The sequence below is a fragment of the Rhinatrema bivittatum genome, chromosome 6 (genome assembly GCF_901001135.1).
Source record: "Rhinatrema bivittatum chromosome 6, aRhiBiv1.1, whole genome shotgun sequence".
In the NCBI taxonomy this organism is placed as follows: Eukaryota; Metazoa; Chordata; class Amphibia; order Gymnophiona; family Rhinatrematidae; genus Rhinatrema; species Rhinatrema bivittatum.
Genome location: NC_042620.1, coordinates 318,681,411 through 318,696,113, shown reverse-complemented (window position 1 = coordinate 318,696,113; position 14,703 = coordinate 318,681,411).

The window sequence follows — 14,703 nt, the reverse complement described above, 5'->3', positions numbered from 1 at the left end:
ATGCGTTGAGTAAAAAAATATTAGTTTTAAATATATCACCTAGTAACTTCATTGTGTGTCTCCTGGTCTTTGTACTTTTCGAAAGAGTAAACAACTGATTAATGTTTAGTCATTCCATTCCTTGTTTCCTCTCTTTTCCCCTTTCCAATGCTCTCATTTCTAATTTGTTTGAATGCACCAAATTCTATTCTCTTTTCATTAATTACTAAAGTAATTGTGTTAACTTGTACTTTTCTCTCATGTATTCTAGTTACCCTCCCTTATCCTCTATTTTACCTCCTGTTACTTATATAAGGTTCTCATATACATTCTCCCCTTTTTTTGGTCTTCCTGTTGCTCCCCGTTTCCCCCTCCCTGTTCTATGTATTTCAGTAAGTTCTCTGTAAACCAATATGATGTACCCACGAATACCGGTATAGAAAAGCTTTAAAAAAAATAAATAAATGAGTACATAAAGTAGAGAAAGAGTGGCCGTACTGTGACTATAGGCATTTTAGCATCCAAAGCAAGCCATCAGATTTACACCCTCCCCTTTTTTTTTGCCCCATTGCATGCAGGAAGTTGTAGTTCTGTTCTCCAGTTGATTTTCCTTAGATAATTAGAAATACAAATCCAGGTATACAATGGAGCAAAACCAGAATTGGTTCAGTCTGTTCAGTCTACCTGGGGTGAATTGATGTTGGAACTTTGAGCCAGCTGGGACAGATGATGACACACCATGGGAAGACCCAAATTGGAAGTCAAAGCCGGGAGGCGGCACAGGGCAGGAGACCGGAGGGATCTTCATGTTACGTCTGTTGCTGCCCGACGTCTCCACTCTGCCCAACTTACCTTTTTTGCGACTCCTCCCACGGTTAATGGATGTCTGGCTGCCGCGGCATCTGCCTGCCGTCCTCTCCGGCGTCCCCGGTCCGGCTTGGGCGCTGCATCCCACCATGTTGTCCAGGTACCATAGGGCGCGTACGCCATATGGCCCTGATTCTTATTAGCTCTTTGGCGCGAACCTCAGGGGTGTCCCCCTGTGATGACGTCACGCATCCCGGATACAAAAGCCTACACTTTTTGCTAGCTAATCGAGTTAGCAAGGGATCTCCTTACGGATGGGATTCGCTCTCCGTACCTAGTTATTCTGCCTCTTCAACATTTGGACTTTATCCTAACGGGGTACCCGCTCCTCGGGGGCCTCTCTCATTTCTTTCAGGTCGCTATCAGGAACCGGTACTCGCTCCTCGAGGACCCATGTTCCCTAACTCGCTGCCTGAGCTGGTTGATTCTGCTTGGAAGAAGCCGCTGCCTACATCATCAGTGAGTTACCAACTTTATTTCCTCAGAGCTGTTCCCTGGAACCAGGTATTTGCTCCTCGAGAGCCTGCCTCTATTCCAGCTTCTGTGTCACCTTCTGGGAGAAACCGCTGTGTGAGTAACTTTACCAATGAGGCTCTATACCAGAACCCTGTGTATGCTCCACTGTACTCACTATCTCAGTTTTCTCCACTACGCACAGCCATAGAGGGAATCACTGTTCCAGTATCTTGAGGAACCCTAGCCCAGCCAGGCTTCATCTCTACTCACTACTGCCACCTCTGGTGGCTTCCCAACTCTGTCTAATAAAAGATATAACTCTGTTCTATGTCCCAAAGCTGAGCGTGACCTGTGGACCCTCTCGGGACTTCCCCCCGTGGAAGTTGTCAGCTGCCACAGTGTCCAAGGGTCCACCCAAAACCTTACAAACAATAACACTTCACCACTGGAAGCCCGAGGTCCCCCCAGGAGGAGCCCGTGAGGACCCAAGCCACTTGGATTTACGTGCGGTCTCCTGTGGGTTGGTGTCTGAAGAGGAGTTCCAGAAGATAGAGAAGAGTAGAGCTGAAGCCAGGAGGCCAACTGGAACTTCACCACTGGAAGACCGTGGTCCCCCCGAGAGGAGCTCGTGAGGACCTGAGCCGCTTGGACTTAGGAGAGGCCTCCTAGATGAAAGCCGGAGTCAGGAACCAGTGAACGAAAGCCGGAATCAGAAGCCAGTGGACGGGCCGAAGTCAGAAGCCAGTAGTCGGAAGCTGAAGTCAGAAGCAATAGTCGGAAGCCGAAGTCAGAAGCCGAGGTCAGAAGCCAGTAGTCGGAAGCAGCAACTAGTAACTCTCAACAAAGTGTGAATCTCGGTGCAAGGCCAGGAGTGGAGTTGGTGCAGGTTTAAATACCCTGGGAGCATCTGACGTCACTCCTGGGAGGTGCTGTGTATTCCCGCGCTAACCCCTTTAAGAGTCGTGTCTCCGCACACGCGTGCGCCTAGGGACGGGGCCAGCCCAGACATTGGCAGCGTCTCCCTCGCAAAGGGATTGCTGCGAAGAAACTTTACTGGCCTGACTAGGCCGCAGGAATGCTGTGGTAGCCACCAGATGTCCCGGGGTAGGTGAAGGGTCAGCCCGCGGGTCGGGCCCATAACAGTACCCCCCTTCTATGCCCCCTTCCTGGGGGTTTGGGATTAGCAGGGTGGCATAGATGAAACTGTTGAAGAAGGGATTTATCCAAAATGTTGGAGGCAGGCTCCCAAAAATTCTTCTCTGGGCCATAGCCCTCCCAAGAGAGGAGATATTCCCATTGTCTGAGGTGGAAGCGCACATCTAATACCTCTTTTACTTGGTAGACCGTGTCCTCCTGAGCCACGGGAGCGGCTGGTTCAGGGGCCTTGTTGTGGAAGATGGACAAGACCAACGGCTTGAGCAATGAGACGTGAAAACGTTATGAACCCTGAGCATAGAGGGAAGGCGGAGCCAGTAGGAAACGGCACCCACTCGTTCTGTGATTGGGAACGGGCCAATGTACCTCGGAGCCAAGCGCATCGAAGGAACCCACAGGCGAAGGTGTTTGGTATTTAGCCATACCTTGTCTCCAGAAAGGAATGTTAGGGCTGGACATCACAGACGGTCCGCGTACCTCTTTACCGTGACTGCCTTGCGTTGAAGTTTCTCCCGAGTAGAGCCCCAGAGGCTGCATAGCTGTTGGGCAGTGAGTTGCATGGCTGGTGATGGGACAGGCAAAGGCAAAGGAGGGCAGAGACATCTCCCATAGACTACCTGGAAGGGAGGCCTACCGGTGGCCGAATGTCTATGGTGGTTGTAGGAGAATTCTGCCCATGGGAGTAAAGCCACCCAATCATCTTGTAGGTCTCCCATGAAGGCTCGGAGGAAGGCTTTCAAAGTGCGGTTTGTGAGCTCTGCTTGTCCATTGCCTTGGGGATGAAAGGCATTCGTGAAGTCCAACTGGACCCGAAATTTCTTGCAGAGTCCTCTCCAATATTTAGCCGTGAACTGTGAGCCCCGATCGGAGGCAATATGGAGAGGAAGTCCGTGTAGGCGAAAGATGTGCTGGGCGAACAGATTAGCGAGCTCAGGTGCTGTTGGTTACTTAGTGAGGGGATGAAGTGGGCCATCTTCGAAAACTTGTTGACCGTGACCCATATCACTGTTTTCCCTTCCGAAGGTGGCAAGTCCACGATGAAGTTGGTCGACAAATGAGTCCATGGCTTGGTGGGGATAGGCAATGGTTGAAGGAGCCCCCACGGGTAACCAGTCAGTGTCTTTAGTCGAGCACAGGTCGGGCAGGAGCTGACGTAAAGACAAACATCTCTCCTGACCTGAGGCCACCAGTAATATTCGGTCAGCAGATCCAAGGTCCAAGGGACCCCCGAATGCCCTGTGGTCAACGGGTCATGAGCCCATGACAACATCTTCTTGCACAGGCGAACGGGTATGACCGTCTTACCCATAGGAACCACCTCTGAAGCTGCAGGAAGGACTGGATTGAGAATATAACGGGGTGAATCTGGGGTATCCTCTGTTTCAGCCGTGTGTGAGAGGGCATCCACTCTAATGTTCTTGGAGACTGGCCTGTAGAGGAGGAGGAAATTTAATCGGCTAAAGAAGAGCGACCATCGGGCTTGTCGAGAATTAAGGCGTTGGCTCGGCACAAGGATTCCAGGTTCTTGTGATCCGTATAGACGATCATGGGGTATTGGGCCCCCTCCAGCCACTGCAGCCACTCCTCCAGCGCAAGCTTGATGGCCAGGAGTTCCTTATCGCCGATACTATAATTTCTCTCCGCTGGAGAGAATTTGCAAGAATAATAGGAACATGGTAGGGGTTTGCCTTTAATGGATAACTGGCTCAGGACAGCCCCTACCACAAAATCAGATGCGTCTACCTCCAAGCTGCGCATTTGGATGGTGGAGACAGACATCAAGGAGAAAGGCTACCTTCAGCCTCTGGAAAGCACTTATTGCCGTCTGGGACCAATTCTTTGCATCAGCACCCTTCCTGGTAAGGGCCGTAAGCGGGGCCACCATCCGGGAGTAATGGGGTATGAACTGGCGATAGAAATTAGTGAAGCCCAGAAAGCGTTGTAGGGCCTTGACCCCTACCAGCTGCGGCCAATCCCGAATGGCCGCCACTTTATCAGGGTCCATATGGAAGCCCATGGATGAGACTATATATCCGAGGAACGGCAAGGATTCCTACTCGAACTGGCACTTCTCTAACTTGGCGAAGAGACAATTATCCCGAAGTTTCTGTAGTACTTGCCGCACTTGTACATGGTGTGTGGACAAATCCTTAGAATACACCAACATATCATCGAGGTACACTATGACCGAGGTATGCAACATATCCCTCAAGACCTCATTCATGAGGTTTTGAAAGACCTCAGGGGCGTTGCATAAGCCAAAGGGCGTGACCAAATATTCGTAGTGCCCATCTCTAATATTGAAGGTGATCTTCCATTCATCGCCGGGTCGTATCTGTATCAGATTGTAGGCACCCCAGAGGTCCAGCTTGGTAAAGACCTTCGCTCCTTGCAGCCGGTCTAGTAACTCTGGAATCAGAGGCAAAGGGTACCTGTCCCGTCGCATGATGGCATTGAGGCCACGGTAATCGATGCAGGGTCGGAGTGACCCATCCTTCTTGGCCACAAAGAAGAATCCAGCCCCGGCAGGGGAGTTAGAGGGACGAATGAAACCTCTGTCCAAACCTCTGTCCATGGCCTGAGTTTCCGAAAGCGACAAGGGGTAAACCCGTCCCCTGGGAGGCAAAGTGCCAGGGACCAGATTTATGACATAGTCAAAGGGTCGGTGTTCCGGGAGAAGTTCAGCTTTCTCCTTAGACATCTTCATGGTACTGTGGCGGGAGTGCCATGGGTGTGGTCAAGAGAGGTACACTGGGATGAGGAATATTCATCAGGCAGGAGTCAAAACAAAACAGGCCCCAAGATGCGATCTGAAGAGTATCCCATTGTATAACTGGGGAATGTTTCTGTAGCCAGGGTAAGCCTAAGATGATGGGATGCATGGATTTCTCCAGTATAAGGAAAGAGATCTCTTCCATGTTCAGGAGGCCGGTGCGAAGAACCAAGGTCTTGGTGCAGGTAGTAATGCTCCCCGGAAGGAGGGTACCGTGAATAGAAGATACACGGATAGGAGGAATTCGGGGTTGGACCCCAATCTGCAACTGCTGGACGAGGTCTGCGAGGATGAAATTCCCTCCGGCTCCAAGTGGACCAAAGCCAGAGTATCAAATGTACCCCCGGGATAGACGAGGGTAACCGGTACAGTACATGAGGAGGCGGAACATGTATTACCTAGGGTCAGCTCCCCAATGATCCCTAGGTTCTGGCATTTCCCGGCCGCTCACCACATCAGGCTAGGAAGTGCCCCTTGCCACCAAAATATAGGCACAGACCTTGAGCGTGGCGCCGTCTTCTCTCTTCCTGCGAGATTGGACCTCGACCCAACTGTATAGGCTCTACATCTTGGTCTCCGGGAGAGGCAGAGGAGGAAGGTACCAGTCGGAGAAATGTAGATCCAGAGTTACTGGGCTTATGACCAGACATCCCTTCCCGAAAACGGCGTTGGATTCAGCGGTCCACCCGTCCAGCCAGATCAATCAGGCTGTTCAGATCATCTGGGAGGTCCCTCTCCGCTAGCTCATCTTGGAGTCTTGAAGAGATACCTTCCAAGAATATGCCGTGGAGGCTGTTGCCCCTCCAGTCTAGCTCGGCTGCGAGGGTACGAAATTCCACCGCATACTCGACAAGGGACCGATTGCCTTGGCGTAGCTGAAGTAACTCAGAGGTGGCATTGGGTCTGCGAGAAGGCTCGTCGAAGATATGTCGAAAGGCTGAGACAAACAGTTCCAGATTCCCTAGAAGGAAATCTTTACGCTCCCATAGCGGAGAGGCCCAGGCCAGGGGCTTCCCATCCAACAAAGAAATAATACAACTGGTCTTAATCTGGGAAGGCAACAGACTGAATCGGATGAAACACTGATTGAGGAATTTGCGGCAGTACTTCACTTCCCCCGAGTACCATGAGGGTGCTGGCAGCTGTGTGGGCGTTGCTGGTCCAGGATCGGCCGCGGCAACTGGCGCAGGATGTACGAGTTCAGGTGTTCCATCAATACAATTGGCCAGTCTGTCTACAGTCACCATCAGAGCATCAAGGCAGACTTACTGTTGCTGCAAACGTTGGGCAACCCTTTAAGCCCGCCACATCCGCCGGGTCCATGGCCTTGCAAACTGTTGGATTTGTGGATCCTTGAACCAGCTGGGACAGATGATGACACATCGTCGGAAGACCCACAGGGGAAGTCGAAGCCAGGAGGTGGCACAGGGCAGGAGACTAGAGGGATCTTCACCACTGGAAGCCCAAGGTCCCCCAGGAGGTGCCTGTGAGGACTGGAGCCGCTTGTACTTATGTGTGGTCTCCTGTGGATCCGCGTCTGATGAGGAGTTCCAGAGGATAGAAAAGAATAGAGCTGAAGCCAGGAGGCCAACTGGAACTTCACACTGGAAGTCAGAAGCCAGTAGTCGGAAGCCGAAGTCAGAAGCCAGTAATCAGAAGCCGAGGTCAGAAGCCAGTAGTCGGAAGCAACAACTAGTAACAAAGAGTGAACCTCAGTGCAAGGCCAGTTGGTGCAGGGTTTAAATACCCTGGGAGCATCTAACGTCACTCCTGGGTATTCCTGTGTATTCCCGCGCTGGCCCCTTTAAGAGTCGGGTCCCCGCATGCGCGCCTAGGGACGGGGCCAGCCCAGACGTCGGCGCCATCTCCCTAGCAGAGGGAAGACCGTGAAGAAACTTTATTGGCCTGACTAGGCCACAGGAACGCCGCGGCAGCCACCAGACATTCCGGGGTAGGTGAAGGGCCGACCCACGGACCTCCGCGGGTCGGGCCCATAACAATTGATAATCCTACTACCAAGGTCCTCCTTTTCTCTCTACTCATAACATAAGAAATTGCCATACTAGTTCAGACCAAGGGTCCATCAAGCCCAGCATCCTGTTTCTAACAGTGGCCAATCCAGGCAACAAGTACTGGCAAGTACCCAAAAACTAAGTATATCCCATGCTATTGATGCTAGTAATAGCAGTGGCTATTTTCTAAGTCAGCTTGATTAATTGCAGGTAATGGACTTCTCCTCCAAGAACTTATCCAAACCTTTTTTAAACCCAGCTACACTAACTGCACTAACCATATACCCTGGCAACAAATTCCAGAGTTTAATAGTGCATTGAGTGAAAAATAATTTTCTCAGATTAGTTTTAAATGTGCTACATGCTAACTTCATGGAGTGCCCCCTAGCCCTTCTATTATCCGAAAGAGTAAATAACCGATTCACATTTACCCATTCTAGACCTCTCATGATTTTAAAGTCCTCTATCATATCCCCCCTAAGCCGTCTCTTCTCCAAGCTGAACAGCTCTAACCTCTTCAGCCTTTTCTCATAGGGGAGCTGTTCCATCCCCTTTATCATTTTGGTTGCCCTTCTCTGTACCTTCTCCATCGCAACTATATCTTTTTTGAGATATGGCGACCAGAATTGGACATGGTATTCAAGATGTGGTCTCACCATGGAGCAATACAGAGGCATTATGACATTTTCCGTTTTATTCACCATTCCCTTCCTAATAATTCCTAACATTCTGTTTGCTTTTTTGACTTCCACAGCACACTGAGCTGACAATTTAAATGTATTGTCCACTATGACGTCTAGATCTCTTTCCTTGGTGGTAGCTCCTAATATGGAGTCTAACATCATGTAACTACAGCATAGGTTATTTTTCCCTATATGCATCACCTTGCACTTATCCACATTAAATTTCATCTGCCATTTGGATGCCCAATTTTCCAGTCTCACGAGGTCCTCCTGCAATTTATCACAGTCTGCTTGTGATTTAACTACTCTGAATAATTTTGTTTCATTCTGCAAATTTGATTATCTCACTTGTCGTATTTCTTTCCAGATCATTTATAAATATATTGAAAAGTAAGGGTCCCAATACAGATCCCTGAGGCACTCCACTGCCCCACCCCCTCCACTGAGAAAATTGTCCATTTAATCCTACTCTCTGTTTCCTGTCTTTTAACCAGTTTGTAATTCATGAAAGGACATCACCACCTATCCCATGACTTTTTACTTTTCCTAGAGGCCTCTTATGAGGAACTGTCAATGCCTTCTGAATGGATTTACTTGCGGTCTCCTGTGGGTCCGCATCTGAAGAGGAGTTCCAGAGGATAGAGAAGAGTAGAGCTGAAGCCAGGAGACCTGAGCCACTTGGACTTAGGAGAGGCCTCCTGGATGAAAGCCGGAGTCAGGAACCAGTGGACGAAAGCCGGTATCAGAAGCCAGAGGACGGGCCGAAGACAGAAGCCAGTAGTCGGAAGCCGAAGTCAGAAGCCAGAAGCCAGTGGATGGAAGCTGGAGTCAGAAGCCAGTGGACGAAAGCCAAAGTCAGAAGCCAGGAACAAGCCGAAGTCAGAATCCACAACTAGCATCACAACTAGCACCTCGTTGTAAGGCAAGGGATAGGCCTAGCTGCAGGGTTTAAATACCCCTGCAGCGTCTGACGTCATCTGTGGCCTGTTCCCTATTTTCCTGCGCTGGCCCCTTGAAATCCACAGCCCCTGCGCGCACGCGCACCTAGGGGGCGGGGCCAGGCACGGCGGATCGACGGCATCTCCCTCGAGGAGGAAGCTCCGCGGCAGAGGCCGGGACGGGCCTTGCCAGCCGAGGAGGCATTGCAGCAGCCCGGGCCGGCCCCGAGGTAGGTGAAGGGACCGGGGCACGGCCCAGGACGGTAACACTGCTATACATTCTAATTCTCCCATCTTACTTCTTAGACTTCTGGCATTAGCATACAAATATTTCAAAGTGTGTTTTTTGTTTCTATTTTAATTCTGCTTTTTAATTGATAGAGATAAACTGGAATCTTTTAGCTCGGGTGAGTTTTTAATTACAGGCACTTGGACTACTTTTCTTATTATTGGAACTTCACTGTTGGGATGCCCTAATTCTAATGCGTAATTAGTATCCTTTGAAGATACCTCCATTCGAACCATGTTCTGGAGAGCCTGTTGGCCTTCCCAATATTCCCACATACCCCATTAGTCCTTAATCCACTAAGTGATTCTTAGGCCCCCCCTGCCTCCACCACACCTTTAAACAAGCAGCAGTGGCACATCATTGACTCACATTCTGCAAGCCCCTGCACTTTTAACAGGGTGAATTTGGGGTTCTTTTCCCCCTGTACTGCCACTGCCCAGATGAATACCCACCAGGATCTGCCTGATCCCACGATAAGCTAATCTGCCCTCGGAGGTCATTAAGTCCACCTCCCCTTCTCCCAATAAAGAACAAGGATAAGTGACTTAACTTACCCTACAGATGGTCTGGCTCAGTGTTCTTCAAGCTAAGGCCTACATGCCAGTGGCAGCTACCGCAGAACCCTAGTGTGCCCGCGCCCCCCCCCCCCCCCCAAACTGGTCAACAGCCATGTAAAGAAAACAAATCATATGCTTGATCCAAGGACTGGGAGAGCAGGAAATCTTGGGCCATTGAGTGAGACTGGAGGCTACAGTGAGAGGCAAGCCCGTTGAAAGGAGGCAGCGTTAGGAGGTTTGCTTTCTGCCTCCCGCTATGAAAAGGCAGAGCGAGAGTGCTGCCCATTGCCACAGATGCCAGTGGGGGCCCGAGAGCAGCAGGAGCACTAGTTGCTGGCTATCGATGCTGCTGTTGTTGCTACTACTGCCAGTATTGAGCTGGGCCAGTACGGTAGCATCAATTGGGGCACCACCAACCCAGAAGCGTGATCTGGGCTGCATCACCATTGAACCACTGCCATTACTGTAAGCCGAGGAGTCGGGTTAAGTGAGAAAATCTCAGTGGTGGCTTCTGTTCTGAGGGAGGAGCTGTTCGAGGGTTGATGATAGCTGAAATGACTCTGCAAGTATGGGGCCACCAAGGAAAGAAATGCTGCAACATAATGAGCTGTCTCTTGTTCCAGCATCTCTTGTTCCAGCGTCTCCTATCCAGCGTGTCCTGTTCCAGCATCTTCTGTTCCTTCGTCCCTCCATCCCTGGTAGTACCCTTCAGACTGATCTCACGGTACTGACCATTGCTTGCTCCTGACTATTCTTGATTGTTGCCTGGACCTGACCTCTGCCTGTTCTCTGACTACTCCTGATCGCTGCCTGGAACCGACCTCTGACTGAACACTGACTATTATTGATCGCTGCCTGGAACTTGACCTCTGCCTGACCTGACTACTTCTGGATTGACTACAGGTACTGACCCCTGCTTCGGCTGACCATTCTGAACTATTACTCTGGCCTTGATTCTCACTATCCATTCGGACTCTCTGTTCTGGCCTCCTGTGAACTCTGGACATTCTTGTTTGGACATCGACCATGCACCCTTGTTCGTGGTGGGCACTCCTCTGCACTTCCTCTCTAGGAGATCCTGAGAGGCCCACCTAAGACCAGGAGGCCCAGGTAACCAAGGGCTCAACCTGAGGGAACCCCGGGTTGCTATTGGTGAAGCTCCAGCTAGCTTCTGCCTCCTCCTGTGCTCTGCCTCCTGGTGGCAGGCGCTCTCTGGGTCTGACCAGAGAGCCTTACCAATCCTGCACCAGGCCAAGGGTCCACCTCCAGCGCAAAAGATTGCCAAGGCCATGGACTCGGTGGAGTCTCCCGCCTTGAAGGTCATCCCTGGCCTAGCCACCCATGTCCGAGAACAACAGCAAACCCTTGAAGCATTGGCTTCATCCGTGGAGAGACTACAGTCTCAGATACAGAACTCTGTAATGGCCAATTCTAGGGGTTGGGCTCAAACCCCACCTCCATGGACATCTCTGGTTTTTCCAGCTCCAAATCGTTTCAATGGGGATCCATGCCTCTGCCGAGGCTTCATCAATCAGTGCTTTATGCAATTTATACTGCAGCCTGCATTGTTTCCAAGTGAGACCACCAAGATTACCTTCATTTCTCACACCTTGAAAGGAAGGCCCTGGCATGGGCTTCCCCACTCTGGGAGCGTTCAGATGATGTTCTCCGTCACCTCTCCCACTTCATGACTGTTTTTAAGCGGACCTTCGAAAACCCCGGCCGACAGGCGGTTGCGGGTTTTCAGCTTCTTCACCTCTGTCAAGGCTCACATTCGCTCACCGAATTCATAGTGGAATTTAGGACACTAGCCACAGAACAAGACAGGAACTTGGAGACTTGGACAAGGCTTGAAGACTTGAACAAGACAAGGATACTTGGAACTCAGAAGAGATGAGGATACTTGAAACTCGGATGATATGAGGATACTTGGAACTTGGACGAGATGAGGATACTTAGAACTCAGACGAGACGGGGATATTTGGAACTTGGATAAGACGAGGATACTTGGACTCTTGGAAGAGGCGATGGAACTGGAACAGGAACAAGACGAAGATACTTGGAGGCTTAGGCTGGCACTGCCTCTCAGGGCGCCCTACACAGCCCCTTGAGGGCTGGTCACGGACTACCCTGTCCCACTGTGTACCCTACACAACCTGAAGAGGCTGGTCACAGACCACATGGAGAGCGGGACATGTGCAGGACTGAGACTCAGGATGAAGGAGGAATCTGGGCAGCGCTCGAAGAAGGATCCAGCCAGAAGAAGACTCCAGTCACTGGAAATGGACACCAGATCGATACGGATTTACTCCCAGGAAGGTCAGATGGAGGCAAGGTCCAGTGGGCTATGCAAGGCTAGAACCCAGAGCTAAGAACTATCGGATACATCAGGATCAGCACTGGAACATAGGACATAAGGATCAGGACTCAGAACTTGGAACTCGGAACATTAAAAACAAGGGTCTTCCAGAGGCTTGCGCTCTGGACACCAGGACATCAGGGCGTCTGGACATCTAGGACATCTGGACTTCAGGAACCTCTGGAGATGAGGACATCAGGGACATTTGTAACACGAAGCATGGAACATCAGGTACTTCTGGACCGGGGACATCAGGGCTAGGAACATCCAAAGACTGGAGCATCTGAAGACAGGAACATCTTGAAGGCACGACAGACAAGGATGCAGGAACCGACGAGAGACCAGGACATGGAACAAAGATGAAAAAGAAGGATCAGGAACCATAGATGAATTCATGGGAATTCGTGGGAATTCCCACGAAGAACAGTGCCTTGAAGAAGCAAGGAAGGATCACGGAGGTCTCCTGAATTGAAGAGCTGGAATGAAGAATCCAGGAGCTGACTAGTTCCTTGCAAAGGCACTGAAGGACTGGCGAAGGATCCTTTTATAGGGCTGAAGAGGAGACACCCTGATGACATCACTGAAAGGAGCCACGGGGCTACTCCCACCGCGGGCCCTTTAAGAAGCAGAGAGAGGCGAGGCCTCACGCCTAGGAGGCAGGACCAGAGACAGCGGCAGCCATACTGCAAAGAAAGAGCAGGAGAGGCACTAGGCTACAAAACCAGATTCCTGCGTTGGCAGCAGCTTCCGGGCCACGAAGAGAAGGCTGGAGGCAGAACAGGCCATGAAGCAGGTCCCGGCGACAGCGGCACATGCTGCAGAAGGAATGACGGTGGCGGCTCCCTGCCGCCGCACAGCGGGAGATAACATCAGTGGCCTCCAGGCCGCAGAGGCAGAACAGTGGTAGCTCCGACCACTGCGGAACATCGGTGGCAGCTCCAGTCTGCAAGAGACGGCGTCGGGGCAGGCTGGCGGAGGTAAGTGGCTGCTTGCAGCTGGCCCGCGAGCAGCATCGCAACAGAATTGAGGAGAAGGCAGGAGGCATTTGCAGGAGACAGAAGTGCTTATTGTCAGCTCTGTCAAGCCCCAAAAGCATTTGTGCTGGAGCCAGCCTGCACCCAAGGGGAACAGCCCCAAAAACCAATAACACTGTTGTTACTGAGTTACAGTGTTCCTGGGAGATTTGAAAGAGAGAAAGAAAAGAAAAATAAAGATGTTTTGATTCCAGATCCCAGAGAGACTCCTGTGCTCTGAAGGTAAAGAAAAGAAGGATAGTAGAAGCAACTGAACAGGAATGCAGTAATTTTTTTGTCTGTTCTAATTAGAGGGGACTGGGATTTTGTTTTGTATGTGAAGTAACTGCTGTTCCCCTGAAATTAAAGACAGGGATTTCCTGATTATTATTTATTTTTTTAGCTAGATAAAACAGTTTCACCAAACCACCAGATACCCGCAGCAGCAAGACGTTTAGCTTACGGAAGATAATTCAGTGCCAGGGAGGTAGTCTTTGTTTTTGAGTTGGTATAGTTAGGTAGTAGGTACCCCTCTGGAGGTGGACACTGATGGAGGAAGACCAGTCACCAGCAAACTCAGGACCCATTGTCTGGTGAAGATGGTTGCTAAACCAGAGACCATTGCATCAGAGATTGCATCACAACTGACTGAGTTTGGATCCCAGATAAGTGTGTGCATGCTCCTACAAAAAAAAAATCACACCTTAGGTCTGGCCAGACTAGCAAACTAGCAGAATCTAATTGCACTCAATAGGAAAGCAACATAAAGGGACAGACAACAGTGAAAGTGAACAGCAAACACAAAAGACAAAAAGAATAAAGAGGCTACTTACCACAAGAGGGACTCTTGGTTTCAGAAGAGCCTGGAAAAGAGAAAAAGTACCCACAAAAATTTAATTTCTTATGATACAGGCCTGAAGGTTAAACATACACAAAAGAATATGTTACGATTCTGCTTGTGAGCTAATCTCACAAGCAGACTCTCACCTTTGCAGCACAGCCCAGAGGCCACTGCTGCCATCACTGCCATGATCGCCGCTGATCATCCCTCCTTTCATGCGGCCTGGAGACCGCCGACTATCTCCTTCCATGCGGTGGGCCAGCCGCCGCCGACACCAGCCATCCAATGCCGTTTCCTGCAGCCTGGGAGCTACTGCCATCTTTGCGGTCCGGAGGCTGCCGTTGAGCGCCACTGCTTTCCTATTCACGGCCTGGGGCCGCTCCTGTCTTCTTCTGTGCGGCTAGGCTGCTACCGAAGCTCCTTCCTCCGGCGGCCTGGAAGCCGCCGCCGAAGCCTTCCTCTTCGGTGGCCCGGAGGCTACCCTGAAGCTCCTCTTCCGCGGCCCAGAGGCAGCCATCGTCCCGGTCCTCTTCCGCGGCCTGGAGGCCACTCCAGAGCTCCTCTTCTTGTGGCCTGGAAGGCACCATCATCTTTATTCTTCGCAGCAGGGAGCCACCGATGTCAAGGCCTTCTTCCTCCTTCATTGCAGGACATTGCTCTCCATGGTCCTGCCCCTTCCTAGGTGTGTGGCTGCACCTCCTCTCTGCTCTTAAAGGGCCAGCGGTGGGCAGTCCTTTTGAGCTCCTCCTGCTGACGTCCTTAGGCATTTCCTCTTCAGCCC